Below are 15,360 nucleotides of genomic sequence, written 5' to 3' on the forward strand. Positions count from 1 at the left end.
CTTGCCCGAAAATTCTAATGTTTGCTTACGAAAAATTTGAACACCGAAAAATGCGGGCACCATTCAATGCGCCACTATTTATTATATTATGTTGTGTCTACAGGCGTTGTATCATTAATCAAATATATAGGGTTACAATGAGAAAATTGTAAAAAGATAGTTAATTAAGTGTTTTCTTTTTTAAATAAAAAAACAACAAAATTTGAATTATAAGAACAAACTAATTACAATACGATAGCAGGTAAACGGGATCTCAAACCTAATAAATTCTTAGTTACCAAACTCTTAAAAAATTGGATCGAATAATATAATCAATATGAGAAAAGGCCAACAATACACACGGATCTCAACCTAATAAATTTTTTTTTGCAGATTGTAGTAATTTAACAAATATTAATAATTGAACAACATGGCCTATCTTCTTTGAATGATGCATCAAATTAAAGATTTGAAAAAAAAATAGTAAGATTCGTTTTGGTGAAGAAACACACATTATCTTAGTGAAGCATATTTAAAATAAGTTGTTAAACGAGAAAATAATTCACAATGTCACAAACTTTATTTATTTAGGCAAGTGGCATAACCTTAGATATGTCACACATAAAGATAACAGCACCATAAAACCTCAGAATTTACACATTTTGCGTCATTTCATTCACTGTTTACAAACCGACAGTCTGTTCGAACCTCGCCCTCCTCCTCACTTAATGGGTTGTTCTCCGACATAATGAGAAGAGCCTTAGCAAACTGTTGGTGAAAGTAATCGTTATCGGCTGCCATTTTCTCAACAAATGGAGATGTAATTGGGTTTGTTATAAGCTGTTGATCAACCACAAGTAATCCCTTGTTGTTCATAATGTTCTTGTAATACATGTTGTCTAAGATCATTGGTGTTTCTAGGTCGTTCCTTGCGTATTCGACAGCATTCGGATCTGGATCAGGATGTGGACAACGACCCTTGAGATACTCGGCATAAGTCGGGTCCAAAGTTGGGTCAACTGTGGGATATAGTCGATCGACAATGTTGAGACAATGGACCCTGCCTACTGAATGAGCCCCTACAGCAAACAAAAAAAAAAGAAAATTAGGATTATCCAATGTTTTATAACCTATATATTAAATGACTTTCATATTTTATGATTTTTAACTTGCATTTTAGGTTTTGCCACCTAAATCTTGTGGAGTGACTCTTTATATGATTTTTTCTGCCACATTTTATGTTTTCTTTTAGGTTTTGTCATCTAAATCTTGTGGAGTGACTCTTTATATGATTTTTTTTCCACCACATTTATGTTTTCTCCCATGATATTGATCCTCTAAATTAGTTCAAAAGTTTAGCATTTGAATAGATTTTGTTACAAGGAGTTTTAACAACGGACATAATCGTTGACAATCCCTTGGTGAAGGTAAGAGTTGTCGGTAATCCATTAGAAAACACACATGAGAAATTATGATTTTAATTGACAATGAAAATTGCTGGATCACCATGGTAAAATTACCAATGGACTAGCGTCAAAAGTTTCACCTTATGAATATTACAGACGACTCATCTATTACCTAAATATTTCAAGTTTTCAACCAACAACTAAAAGACATGACAAAAAATCTTATATGAAATCTTATCTTCAAAACTTCTGGCCAATCACCAAAGAACTTATCCATTGCAATTCTGAAATCAACGGCTGCCCGCAAAAATGCCTAGGGTCGAGAAATCTTTTTTTTTTTTAACTTACTACTAAATGAGCAATGTAAAATCTTTATATATATTTCAACTAATAATGTTATTTTTATTTCTTTTGTAATTTGAACTATCTTTAAATGTTTTTTTTTCTTCTTAAGGTCACTTTTATATTGGTGTTAGTGACTTAGTGTTATATTATTATTGAAATGATTTTTCATTAAACGTGTTGTTAGATTAAAAATAAGCATAAAAGTATGAAGGTTACCTAAGAGAGTGAAGAAACACTAAGTGACCCCGGGCAGATTACGGATAATCTGGGGGTTAAATAGATGTTTCCCACGAGGGTTAGGTCCGGCAAGATGGTTATTCTTCTGATGACCTGCAAAACAGACACCGTGAGCTCGTCACTGAGAAGGGGGGGTACCTCTTTGTGACCACCCTCCGGCGTGAGAATCAGACTAGATTGCTCTGAATATAAGTGTATATTAAGAGAAATAGCTAGAGCAGATAAGATACAAGATAATGATACCGTTCCAAGGTGTTGGAGTATTTATAGCCGAAGGTAGGTGTCCAAGCAGGTACAGCCAGCTGTATAATATTCCTTTTCTACCAACTGTGGGCTACGCACGTGCCATGCTGGTGGTTGGTGGGTAGGCAGCGGCTGATAGTGACATGGCCGGCTGTGTACTATTCCTTTTCCACCAACTGCAGGCTATGTGCGTGCCACGACAGGGGTTGGTGAGTAGGCAGCGGCTGATAGTGACATTAAGTACTAGAGCGTGCTCCTCGTCGTACTGTTGTCAGTGAGCTGTCGCTGCTTTGGTCAGATCTTTTGTCCATACCTTGGCAGGTATAGTACAAAAGATCCTCCAGTAGCGTACGGACTGGCTCATTTGGGCGGGAGTATTCCCAGCTTGCTCATTCCTTCTTCAGGTGACATTACTGAATTATTTGAGAGTTAGTGCCTTGTGCGTGTAGCCTTGCTGTTAGTGCGGGTAGCCTTCCCTGATGGCTAGTATCCGCAGCTGTAGGAACAGGCGGGGTACGTCACCATTGGGAGGCTTTTCCTGCGGGAACAGCTTGCGTACTGCGCGTAAGGACGTCATCTCTCTGAGCATGGTGGGTCCTACGGATCCAGTTGGTCTTTGCGCAGACGTCCCTCTTTAAGGTGAGTCTTGCGGGTCCAACTGCGCAGACGTCCCTCTTCAAGGTGAGTCTTGCGGGTCCAACTGGGCTCTGCTGGGACCTACCTCTTCAAGTCCCCCCAGTCCAATGTTCTTCTCATGAATTGTTAATAAGTGAGGTGAACTTTTGGACTTAAGCAAGGGGTTTTGAAAAGGGTTTAGTTTTAAGGTTCTTCGCGGGGATTCTTCCCGCGGGTTTCCTAATGTCACGTGCAGAAATTCCCGACTTTTCTGCTTGATCTATGGGTATGATGCGGGTAAGTGTGTAACCTCCTCGCAAGTCAGGAGCGTTGAGTTTCACTTGTGTAGATTCTCCACGAGGTTTTGGTAGTTTTAGACATAGTGATCAATTATGTTAAACAACCAATTCTATCTTGGAGTTTCAAACAATCTAGTTCTCAACGTTCCCGCTATGCGGGGATGTTATTTCCCTTTCCGCAAGCATGGCCCAGAAGATCCTTCTTGGTTTCAATTCCCTGCGAGTGCTAAGTATGTGAAGGGTTTCGCCTTGACACTGTACCCGCACTCGTCTTATAGTTACTTTACTTCCAAGGTATTCTTGGCTTCAATTCCCTGCAGGTGCTAAGTATGTGAAGGGTTTTGCCTTGACACTGTACTCGCACCTGTCTTATAGTTACTTGGTTGCCAAGGTATTCTTGGCTTCAATTCCCTGCAGGTGCTAAGTATGTGAAGGGTTTTGCCTTGACACTGTACCCGCACCTGTCTTACGGTTACTTGGTTACCAAGGTAAGAGGGTATAGTCCCTCTTACTTTTGAATCTTTTTGAATTTTTTTGAATCTTTTTGAAATTCGAAGAGTTGGTGAAAGGATAAGAACAGTCCAAACTGTTGAAGGGACGTTAGCGTTGTCCGACGGTTTCTTCTGACAGTTTCAGGACGTGCAGGAAGTTATGGCGACGTGACAGTATATGGTCATTCCAGACGCTTTTTTAGGCACGTGGGCGCGAAGTTTACGGCGCGCGTCCTGTCGACAGCTGTTGCCAGCTTGCTCTTTCCACGTGTCATAGTTTCATTGCACCTGCGCTTTTCCGTCTCCCCCGCATTAAATTCATCGCATTCATTGCGATGGGTATATAAAGGGGGAAGAGGATGCATCTCAACTCACACTCACTTTTTCTTCTAAGCGATTTCCGGCGAATACTCTAACTTCTGTCGAGCATTCTCCTGAAATCGTTCTTCTTTCCATCCTCAACATGTCTTCCATTCGTGATCCTGAGGCTACTGCCGAGGAGTCCGACGTATACTCTGAGAATCCGGTGTCCGCGTCTGACAAGGACGATAAGAGTACTGCTGGCGAGTGCCAGTGTGCTCTTTCCGTCGACCTTTATCAGTACATCGTCAAGAAGTTCATGCTCGAGCCTTTCGAGCCTGAGTTTCCTGAGCCTCACCAGACGGTGTACGATGCCCCCAAGGGCAAGATAGGGGTGTATGCTGCATTCTTCATCTATGGGAATCTCAGGTTCCCATTGACGAAGTTTGTGTACCGTGTTTTGGAGAAACACGGTGTACATTTGACGGAGGTGCACCCAATGGCGATCGCAAAGGTTCGCCACTTTGAATGGGTGTGCCACATTCTGGGCGTTGAGCCCCGCTTCGACCGCCTGATGACCTTCTACTCCTGGAGGTGCATCTAGGGCTGGTACACCTTGATCACTCGGATCAAGGGTTTGAAAATCTGTGCTACCGAGCGCAGTCTTCGGTCTTGGAAGCGGGAGTTCTTCTATATCTCTGCCCGTGTCGTCCCTATTGCGATGACATTCAAGAAAGGGAGGGCACTCCCAAACCTTCACGCCTCCAACTACCAGGAGGCGGAATGGTTTACCAAGATCTCCCGGATCCAGACTCCGGTTTACCGCTTTGCGGAGTCTGGGATGGTGATGCTTGGGATGAGCTGGGTATGGAAGGATGCTGGGGCAGAGGCGCCACATATTCCCATCGTCCTCGAATACGGTTTGAACTCTATCCCTTACGGTATGCTTCATATCTTTTTGCTGATTTAGGGTTTTTCTTCTAACTGTTTCTGTTTATTTTCAGAGGGGAACAACTTGCAGTCGCTTCTGCAACCGCGTGAGAGCGGTGGTCCCGCTCGGCTGGGTACTCGTGCTCTCGACGAGAACGAGTTGCCCATCTTGGAGCAAACGGCGGATCGGTTTGTGGTGGTCTACCCGCCAGACCACGAAATTCTGAGCACCACGCGGCTAGGTAAGGGTTTCATTAACCCTCGCCCTCTTCATGCTCAAACCTCTGCTGGAGTTTCTCTAATTTTGTCATCTTCTGATGAGGAATCCGCAGATGGTCCTTTCTTCGTAAGGAAGAAGAAAGCTGCCGGCGTGAAGGGCAAGGCGAAGGTTGCCTCCACTGCCGATTAGGGGAACCGGTCTGACTCGGAGACCGAAAGTGAGGAGGCGGCAGGGAACCTTGGTGGTGGTGAGACAACTGTCTCGGAGGTTGAGACAGCTGCCACCTCCGCGCGACCAAGTTCTACGACGGTGACTGGCGTGAAGAGGCCAGTTCCATCGGGTTCGTCCCCGTCCGTCAGAACCTTCAAGATTAAGAAAACTCGTAAGTACCTTTTATTTATCTTACTCTCAATTCTTTCCGCCATTGTTTTTAATATCTTGTCTTCATGCAGGCGTGGATGTAACCGCATTCCAAAGTGATGCGGGAAGGAGCAGTTCTGGACACACGAAGGTAGGTTTGGTCAACCTACCCGAGGCGATGACCCAGGCAGCTGCGCCTGTTTGCAGTGTTGGTTCAGTTGCTCATCCCGTTGAGGCAACTGTTCCAATTGTGACGTCATCTCCGCCGGCTGTCAGTGCCATCTTTACTGCATCCTTCACTGAGCCGGCGGTGATTTTCTCTGCGGGCTCCTCCGCAGCGGCGGCCACGGTTGTGAGTTCACCTCCAGTGAGTTCACCTCCGATGGTCTCTACCGCGGCGGCTTCAACCGTGCCCCCGGCCGGTTCATCAGGTATGTTCAGTGTTGGGGCTTCTAGCCAATCTCTGCCTCCTTCCCATTTGCCTGACCTCTTGGATGGATATCCCTTAGGTTCGGGTGATAGGTTTGGCGGCTACCGGCCTGTTGTCGACCCTACAGGTGCGTAGGGTTATTTTGGCATATTTTTTTTTATCATCTTTTCCTAACTGCTTTTTGTTTTTGCAGTTTCGGATTCCAATGAGGTGTATGTTCCGCGGTGGAACATCCGCCGGGGAACAACCCTTCGGACGGCTGTGGACTGCGTCGAGTGGGCGCGTCACGCAGCCCCAAGTGGTGCGTTGGGGGAAGCTATGTCTAGCTACCAGGAGGGTAGGTTGACGAACGAGCTTCGGATTCTCCTTGCCCGGATGCAGCCGCGCGTCGAGTTGCTTTGTCGTGAAAACGACAAGTTAAAGGCGGCGCGTAGCCAGGAAGTGGCCCAGGCGCGAGCTATCCGGGAGGAGAACATGAGACTTTCCGCCATTACTGCGGAGAAGGAAAAGGCCTTCAAGGCCCTCGAGGTTGAAGTTCAGGCCCGGCTCGAGGCCCTTCCAAGGCTACCCAAGCTGTTAACGAACAGCTTAGGTTGGCTAAGGAAACTGCGCGGAATGCGACCGAGAGGGCCACCAAAGCTGAAGCTGTTGCTGAGCCTCTGCGCGCCGAGAATGAGGAGCTTAAAGCCAAACTAGAGAGGCTCCAGCAGGCTCATGATGCCTTGGCCATGGAAGACGCCAAGAAGCTCCAAGAGATCTTGGACCAGAGGGGTATGCTTGACCACACTGAGCGTAAGCTGAATGGCGTTGTAGAGGCTGCTGCTAAGTGTTGCTTGCCAACCTTAACAAAAGTGAAGCCGAACGCGCCCGTGACCAAGCTCAAGCTGCCCTCCAGGAAGCTCTGATCACCAAGGAATTGCTTCTACGAGAAGCGTTGTCGCAGGTATGCGTAGCTTCATAATGTCTTTACGCTTTTCTTTATACTTAGAAAAGTTTTTGATATTTTTTTTTTCTTTTTGTAGGTTGTGCATCGGATCTTCACGAACACATATTATGATGATGCCATGAGCGCAGCCCTCAACGCTTCCCATGAGGATGGGGAAAAGGCTGGTTTCCTGCTTGGTCTGGGGTTTGTTGAGAAGGGCATCCCGCCTTCCAACTTCCCTCTTTATGACGTGGACACTGAAGCTGCCTATGACCAAGCAGTGAACCAGTATGCTGCCTTCCCGCATCCAGTGGTGGAGAAGGTGAACGAAATTGCTGCTGCTGATGATGGGCTAACCATTCTCAAGACTTTCCTTGAACCGCCACAGCCAACTGATGGTGCGGGTTCGAGTGGGTTTGGAGGGAGTGGTCCTGAAGTTTGAACCTTGAGATCCCTTCCCACCGTTATGATAGATTTACATTACTGTAGGTGGGTAGATACCTGGCCATTCTTATAATGTTTGAATTTTTTATGAAATATAAATGTTTGTGCGGGTAGGACCGTCACTTTCACTTAATGACTTGCTTTATAAACGTTATATGACTTGCTCATGCATATTATAGTTTAATTTGGCACTTGTGCCTCATAAACAATATATGATTCGCTCGTGCATACTTTAGTTTAACTTAGCAATTTCCAAGTGTTTTGGATAAGTTAACCTTTCGACGCGTGGTTGTCAATAGGTTAGTGTTCAGTTTCCTCTATCATGAGTGTGCGGGTAGGACCGTCACTTTCATTTAGTGGGATGACCAATCTTCACCTATAACTGACCTGCGTTAAGGTTTTCCTCATATTTTCCTTAGAAATTTTTGCCGTTTTTTGTGTTTATGCGGGTTTTGCCGCCGTCCACACGCAACGACTTCCCCACTTATTTATGCGGTGAATACCGGCATATCAGTGTTTTGAATAAGTTAAACCTTTCGACGCGCGGTTGTCAATAGGTTAATGTTCAGTTTCCTTTATCATGATTGTGCGGGTAGGACCGTCACTTTCATTTAGTGGGATGACCAAACTTTACCTATAACTGACCTGCGTGAAGGTTGTCCTCATCTCTTAGAAATTTTTGCCGTTTTTTGTGTTTATGCGGGTTTTGCCGCCGTCCACACGCAACGACTTACTTCCCCACTTATTTATGCGGTGAATACCGGCATATCAGTGTGGAAAGTTCATAAGTATAAATGTAAGACCACCAGCGTCAATGTGATAAGGAGAATCATTTCCATTAGAAGTGGCTCTAGGCCTTTTCTTTACAAGTTTGGAATTGATCTACATGCAGCCTGCGTAATTGAGCTCCCTTCCATGTTCTTGGGATGGGGGTGTCATCGAGTCTTTCGATCCGATATGCACCTGGTTCGGAATCTCGTTGTTTACGCAGTATGTAGTCTCCAACATTGAAGCTGCAGTATCATTCGTGTTTTCCCCAACTGGGGTTCTACACGCATTAGCCTGCTCAGCGTTCATTACGCCACGAGGTGTGTGAGTTTCCCATCTCTGACAAATGCTTCGACGACGTCCTTCAAGTCTACGCATTCCTCGGTGGTGTGGCCTTTTGTCCTGTGGAAGTCACAGGATTTGCTTTAATCAGCGTTTGGACGCTGTCGGATAATTGGAGCCTCTGGCCATGGGAGCCTCTCGGTGGCGAATATCTCGGTGACGCTTTTGGTGAGTGGCGTCCATCTGGAGTTCCGGTTCGACAACTGCATGTTATCCTTTCCGCCTAACCGAGGGTGCGAGCCGGATGAGGTGTCAAAGTTTATCCTTGACTGCCAAATACCTAGCTTCCTCTTTTTGTTTAGTCGGGCGGTAAGGACGTTGTTTTCTCTTGTTTTCTGAGTGTAGAGGTTTGTGCTCTGGGGAAGATCCCTACCCAGTTGCTTTTCCGTTTCCGCAAAGCGTTTAGCTGCTGTCATGATGGCATCCCATGTGGATGGCATGCCGTCTTTACCCGTCAATGTGCGAATAAGCTCTGGGTATTCGGCGCCTTGGATGAAAGCTGCGCGAACAAGATCCTCGCTTATGGTACCCAGACTCAGCTTCTTTGAGTTGAAGTGAGTGATGAAGTCTAGTAATGACTCTTCTTCCTCTCGGATGCAGTTGAGGATCGTCCATTGCTCTTCGGTATACTTTCGTTGTTGGCTGAAGTGTTGGCTGAATTTCTGCTGGAAGTCTGCCCAATCGTAGATGTGGTGGACCGGTAGACGGTCGAACCACGCTCTGGCTGCCCCAACAAGCGTCATTTGGAACATGTAACACCACGTGGGTTCCGTCCAATTGCTGACGGTTGCCCCCGCTATGAATCTGTTCAAATGATCGTCTGGGTCAGATATACCATCATATGTGCCTATATTGGATATTTGTTTGGCACTTCTCGGGGCAATTGCTTCCGCAATGTCCCTTGCAAATTTGGACGTTCCCGCATTTGCAGCAGTTGGTCTAAAGGTTTTAGAGAAGTCACGTGGGTTTCGTCCCGCGTTTTTTGGTTTGAAGGTTTCTCCAAAATTCCTTCTCGGTTGGAAGTCCGTTTCTTTGCGCTTCCCTTTCATTCTATGACGAGGGTTTGCGTCGCTGTCGGACTCCCCCCGATCATCGTCCCAGTATTCGCACTCATTGCTCATGTTGAGCTGTTGTCGAGTGCTTCCGAATTCGTCAGCCTGTTAGAGTGAACGTAAGCGTTCATCCAACTCAGCTTGGAATTCCCTCTGACGTGCTTCCGCCCACGCTTTAACTTGATCAAGTGTTTGGCGGGGGAGTCTCGTCTGTTGTTTCTCCAACTGGGTATCGGTGAATCCCAGTGAAGGATTGTTTACTGCACTTGCCCCGGCTTGGGTAACCGGGGTAGTGTTCGTAAAAATTGTGTATTCGCCGGTGTTCCCCCCAGTAGCTGGGGTTGTGGTTACCGGAGTTTCTTGGTCACTCGCTGGCCTTGGCACCGGAGTAACCTTAACCATCTTTCCAGAAGTTTTGAAAAAACTGACAAAGAATAAGTTCTAGCTTTTATGCACGGATGGCGCCAATGAAGAAACACTGGGCTCTGCTGGGACCTACCTCTTCAGAGAGCCACGGTGCCTTCAGCATCAATTCCCACGGATTGAAACCGAGCAAGGACATACATCATGGAATCGTTATGATTCGGGAGTGACGTGTCGATCTCTGCAAGATGGCTTTCCTTGCTATCTTTTCGCCCAGTTTTCATCTCAATGCGCGGTCCTCGCAACTACATAGCATGACATCCAACTTGTCATGTATTATTAAAAAAAAAGAAAAAAGGAAAGTGCATGTATAATTAGTTAATTAATTACATACCAAAACAGCACCATCTCTAGCAGAAAGAGCAACAATGTCTGCACATGAAACAGTCATGGGGCATGAACTCTCAACTGCATCTTTGATTGTTTTTATGTACTTGAAGTTTCTCATTCCCATGCTTCTTGTTGATATCTTTTCTGACTGAATCCCATTTATGCTCTCCAGTAATAATGATGCATCACATGACTATATATATTCAAAAAGACATTTGATTAAGGCCAGCCAATTATGCAATCATGAATTGTTGGTTCATTGTTTTATCTTAAAAATTAGCTTGAATTAATGTTTACCATGCAAGAAACATAAGTAAGAGTACCTTAACCATGCAATCATGGAAGAGAGTTCTTATCCAAGAAACAGCAGTGTTTCCATGCTTATTATACAAAGCTATAACTTGTTCTTTGACTATTTCTTCGACATTTGGACATGTTTGTGAATAGTAATTTAATCGTAATTCACACATACCTTCAAAAACAGTATATAACACGTATAAATATAACTTATGTACGGTGTAAGTATTAAGGAGAGTGATCTACAATTCTACATGTCGCAAACACAAGTAATTAAAACTAGAATTAAAAATTTGTGTAGAAATACCAAAATGAAAATGGAAGAATAAGAGGAAGAGGAAGCTTAGATTGCAAAATGACTTATGGGTTGTCATGTCTCTATGCTTTATAAGCTTGTACTTTTGAGCAAGTGTTACAACTATCTAACCTTCTTTATATAGAGGAGTCTTTGCAAGTGCAAATGAAAATAACAAGCATGCAAAGGTTGTCCACTTGGCCTATTTTTTTGACTTTGTGTTCCTTCATTCACTACCGCCAAACTATTTTAAAAGGGAAATATTGTTAAAATAACATAAATCAATGTTATTAGGTGATATTAAGTTGAAATTTGTTTTGTTTATGTGGAAAGAATAAGTTGTATGATTGCCTAATCAGGCCTAAGGCTTTAAGAAAGATTTCACTAAACACGATTATTTCTTCGAGTAGTTACGATTGGTCGACTAATATGCATATATATCACATGACTAGTTAAGCTTAGAATACGATTCAACAATACTTAGCATTCATAGAAAGTCAGAAACTCTTTGCAGACATCATTCGTAATTATTTTGAAACATGTTAGAATTTGATTATTTGCTAATGATTTATGATTACCTAAACCTTTAAATACTCCAAACTTTTGTTGTTGACTTTTGACTAGTCTGAATTTCCATTATTAACTTTTGAATGACATGAATTTTCCAGACATTTGTTCAAAACTTGGTTATTTTTTGTTGTAGACTTTTTAGTATTTATGATTCAGTTATTGATTTCAGAATATCTTAACTTTCATCATTTCTAGCTATTAGGACGTTTGTTATTGTTCTTCGAACACCCTGGCCCTGTTTACTGGCTTTCCGGATATTTCATATTTTAATGATTCTTAGTTCATAATTGTAATCAGTGGTGTTATAAGGTGAATATAATTAGTAAGAATATGAAACTAAGAAATTATAATAGGAATACTAAATTTTAAAATTGATAAATGAAGCATAAAATTCTACAAGAAATAAATGTTGGGTGTTACACTATTTCCCATATGACTAACAAAGTTGTGTATCATCGTCGAAAGAAAGCAATATGTTAGTGTGTATATAGAGGAACGGTTATTTCATAGTCCATAATATTATGAGAATCACTTTAAAATTTCTACTATCTGTTATATTCACAAACTATTATAAATGCAGATTTCAATATTTTTTAAAGTAAGAAACATATAGTCTTTTGTTTAAATGCACATGTACATATTATGTACATTTTTATAGTTTATTTTCTATATATTAGAATAGAAGATAGATTAAAACAAACAAAGAGTGAAAAACAAAATAATTTTATTTTTATTATTGAAGAGCTATGTATAATGTGTTCATAGAACTTTTAACATAATATTGATTCCCAAATGAGTTGTCTATATATATATATATATATATATTCTTATGACATAATTAAGTATTCTACACAGTATATTAAGTTAAAAAAATGTCATCCATGCAACCATGACTCCTAAGTCCTAAACAAAAGATTATTGTGGATTTGTGGTGCATTTGCACCTATCCGTTATTTGGTCTCGTGATCATACATTCAACTAGACCGTAACGTTACATCTTTTATATAAAACTGGAAAATGATCAATTATTTGTGCAAAAACCTTGCGTGCTTATATTTTTCTCACTAAATAATTATGTTTAATTATGTTTAGTACATTTAAATGAATATATAATGATTAATAATTGAAGTGAGTGGATATTATACGGAAATTGAAAAAGACAATATATAGTAATCGATTTGGGAGGTTCTTGAAATGATTAGAAAGACAACAAGAAAGCCACCCACTAAACTTTCTAGATTTAAAAAATTGTTTGTTGTTTTGAATTTTGTCGTAAGATTCGAAAACTAATAACTAAGTTGTGAAAGAGTTTAAAGAAAAACAGAATAACATATTTGGATGATCCATATTTGTTAGTTATTACAGTCGTATCTCTATAAGAGATGATGCATGATAATCAAAGACTAATGCTCTACTATTCAATATGGAGATACCCAGATAGGTAAATACTGAAGAAGATGAGATAGGCATTCCAAAATATTCTTAAGATAACTTTAACATTGGAATTCATTGAATAGAGTAACACGAACAAACGTACTGATAATGTTGTAGTGACTCAACACAAATTTTTAAATATTATTAAGAACAAAAACCACATAAAATACAATGAGTCTACACCTCTATTTATACTGCATACAAGTATCTGTATCTTATATTCTTATTAACCTTTTGAGACACAACTAACACACCTATTGATTGTACTTAAAGTTTAACCACTAGTGTAGATAAAACCTTTAACCAGATTAGATATATTTTATAAAATATCCCGCAAATGGGATGTTACATATGCATTGTAAGTAGTAGATGATAATTCTCATAATTCTACTACATCAGGAGCATCGAAGACCACTTCTTAGAATAAAATAAATGGATTCACTAGAACAAATACCGACCAATCAATGTGGAGTTCCTAGTTAGGCAATAATGCATGCTTGTTTTCAATTGTGGGATTCATACCAATTTCGATTTTCTTTTATTTATAGTTTTTTTTTAAAGAGTTGATCACTTTGGGGGGCTAATTTCATTTCCTTTTGATTTTCTCACTTAGTATTGCGAATTAGAATTAAGCATCATACATGCATGCATACATATCTATATAGCTATATCCATCATATACACATACTAATCCGCGTGTAAAATATATTGCCACGTCACTCCAGATAACACCCTATAAGATATTTATGGTTTGAGTCAAAGCACAAATATGTTATTTTTGTTTACATTATTATTAGAATATTAGGTGTGTTTTTATTCCATAAAATATTTAATATTTTTGTGCTTTATGCTTTTATTTCATAACTAAATATGAGATGCATCATGTAATAGTCATATATATCTACTTATCCGTATCTTTATACGGGTGTCACTTTTAAAATATACGGTCGAATTGATGTCACTTAAATAAAATACGAAAAATAACACACATAACTTCTTAACCATTGTTTACTACGTACGCTGACCCGACTCAAGTTTTAGTTAAAACTTAAATGCCTAAAGCCCTAAACATGTGCCGACAAACTATAACCCATAACCATAAGATCATTTGTCTGAGCATGTTGCTGCCCGGGGTTCACGTTTTTCTACACAAATTTCAGGTTTCACGAAAAGAGGAAATAGAAAAATGAGTCACGATACAATCACAATACAATCAGCTCATGGCACACGTGAACGTCTATATTTTGTTTGAGGAAGTAGTGTTTTCATGTTAGGTGAGTCTGTTTTAAAAGTTATTTCGCTTCATTCTAAGTGACCAAGTATGAAAAAACGTGCCTTGACAACCAACAAATGTTTATACCATTTATGTTTGAAACTTTTGATATTGTTTTGCCTCAGGTTGTGGAGTTGCTTAGTCGAGTCCAACGACTCCAAGATCTATCAATGTAAATTTTAAAAGACTTGGTTTTGCTACTCAAAAAGTGCTAGCGTGTAGATTAGGCATGTTCAAAACGGTTTGGGACTAGGAACCGGAACCGGTTCCTAACCGGTTCCTATATTCAAAACCCTCAATTAAACCGGTTCTAGGCTCGAACCGGTTAGGGAACCGAACCGGTTCTCCCACCCTCGGACCCCTAACCTATCTAACCGGTTCCTAAACCGGTTCCTGTACCGTAACCGGTTCCAACCGGTTACAGTGTAAAAATTTTTTTTTTTTTCGTTTTTCGTTTGCGGTTTGGATTCTAAACTACGATTCGTATTTGTATAACATGAAAAATAAAAAAAACAATTAACATAAAAATAAACAATTAACTGATGAAGAAAAGACAACTACTGAAGATGTTTGCCACTGAAGACAACTACTGAAGATTGCCACTGAAGACAACTACTGAAGGTTGCCACTGATGACAACTACTGAAGGTTGCCACTGATGAGGAATACTCATCAGTGGGAACATTCATCAGTTGCAGAGTTTGTTGTCACTGATGCAAAATATGAATCGGTGACACATCAGTTGCAGAGTTTCATCAGTTGGAACATCATCAGTTAAATATGTAACCATTGTACAATGTACACTTGTTCATTGGATTTGCAATACAAGTGCATTTAGTTTTTTTTTTTTCGTTTTTCGTTTGCGATTTGGATTCTAAACTACGATTCGTATTTGTATAGCATGAAAAATAAACAAAACAATTAACATAAAATTCATTTTATTTACTTTAAGAAGTTCAAAAAAAAAAAGGTTACATGTTTTAAAATATTCAAAAACAAACTAACAAAACATTAAACTTATAAATATAAAGTTGTGACATATTATTTCTATAAAAGCCTTCTTGTTCGTCGTAATTATTGAGCGGCGACTTCTTCCTCGGAATTACTTGTAGAAATGTCTTCTTGTTCGTCGTGCACTCGAACATCAAGTGGTGTTTCATCTTCGAGAATGGTTACGTGTTGAATACGATCGATTGAGTCCAAGTGATCCTTTAAGCAAATGCACATCTCCACCGACTCCGAATTTAGTCTTGTTCTTCTCACCGATATTACCCTGCCACTAAGAGAAAAAGCGGATTCCGAAGCTACCGTAGAAGCTTAGACGGTTAGTAAATCACGAGCCATGGTGGCAAG

The 15,360-nt window shown here is 41.0% G+C and overlaps 1 pseudogene across 1 annotated transcript; it reads right to left on the bottom strand.

Moving 5' to 3' along the window:
* Nucleotides 1–528: 528 nt before the first annotated feature.
* LOC143539547 (peroxidase 21-like) lies at nucleotides 529–10,810 on the bottom strand (annotated as a pseudogene). The gene is made up of 5 exons (XR_013136460.1): nucleotides 10,744–10,810; nucleotides 10,463–10,611; nucleotides 10,144–10,332; nucleotides 9,886–10,054; nucleotides 529–1,058 (listed from the first exon to the last, which is right to left on the bottom strand). The product of XR_013136460.1 is annotated as a peroxidase 21-like (transcript).
* Nucleotides 10,811–15,360: the final 4,550 nt, after the last annotated feature.

The sequence above is a fragment of the Bidens hawaiensis genome, unplaced genomic scaffold, assembly GCF_021521415.1.
Source record: "Bidens hawaiensis isolate Kalapana, Puna unplaced genomic scaffold, B.hawaiensis_p1.1 tig00011901_1, whole genome shotgun sequence".
NCBI classification, from domain to species: domain Eukaryota; kingdom Viridiplantae; phylum Streptophyta; class Magnoliopsida; order Asterales; family Asteraceae; genus Bidens; species Bidens hawaiensis.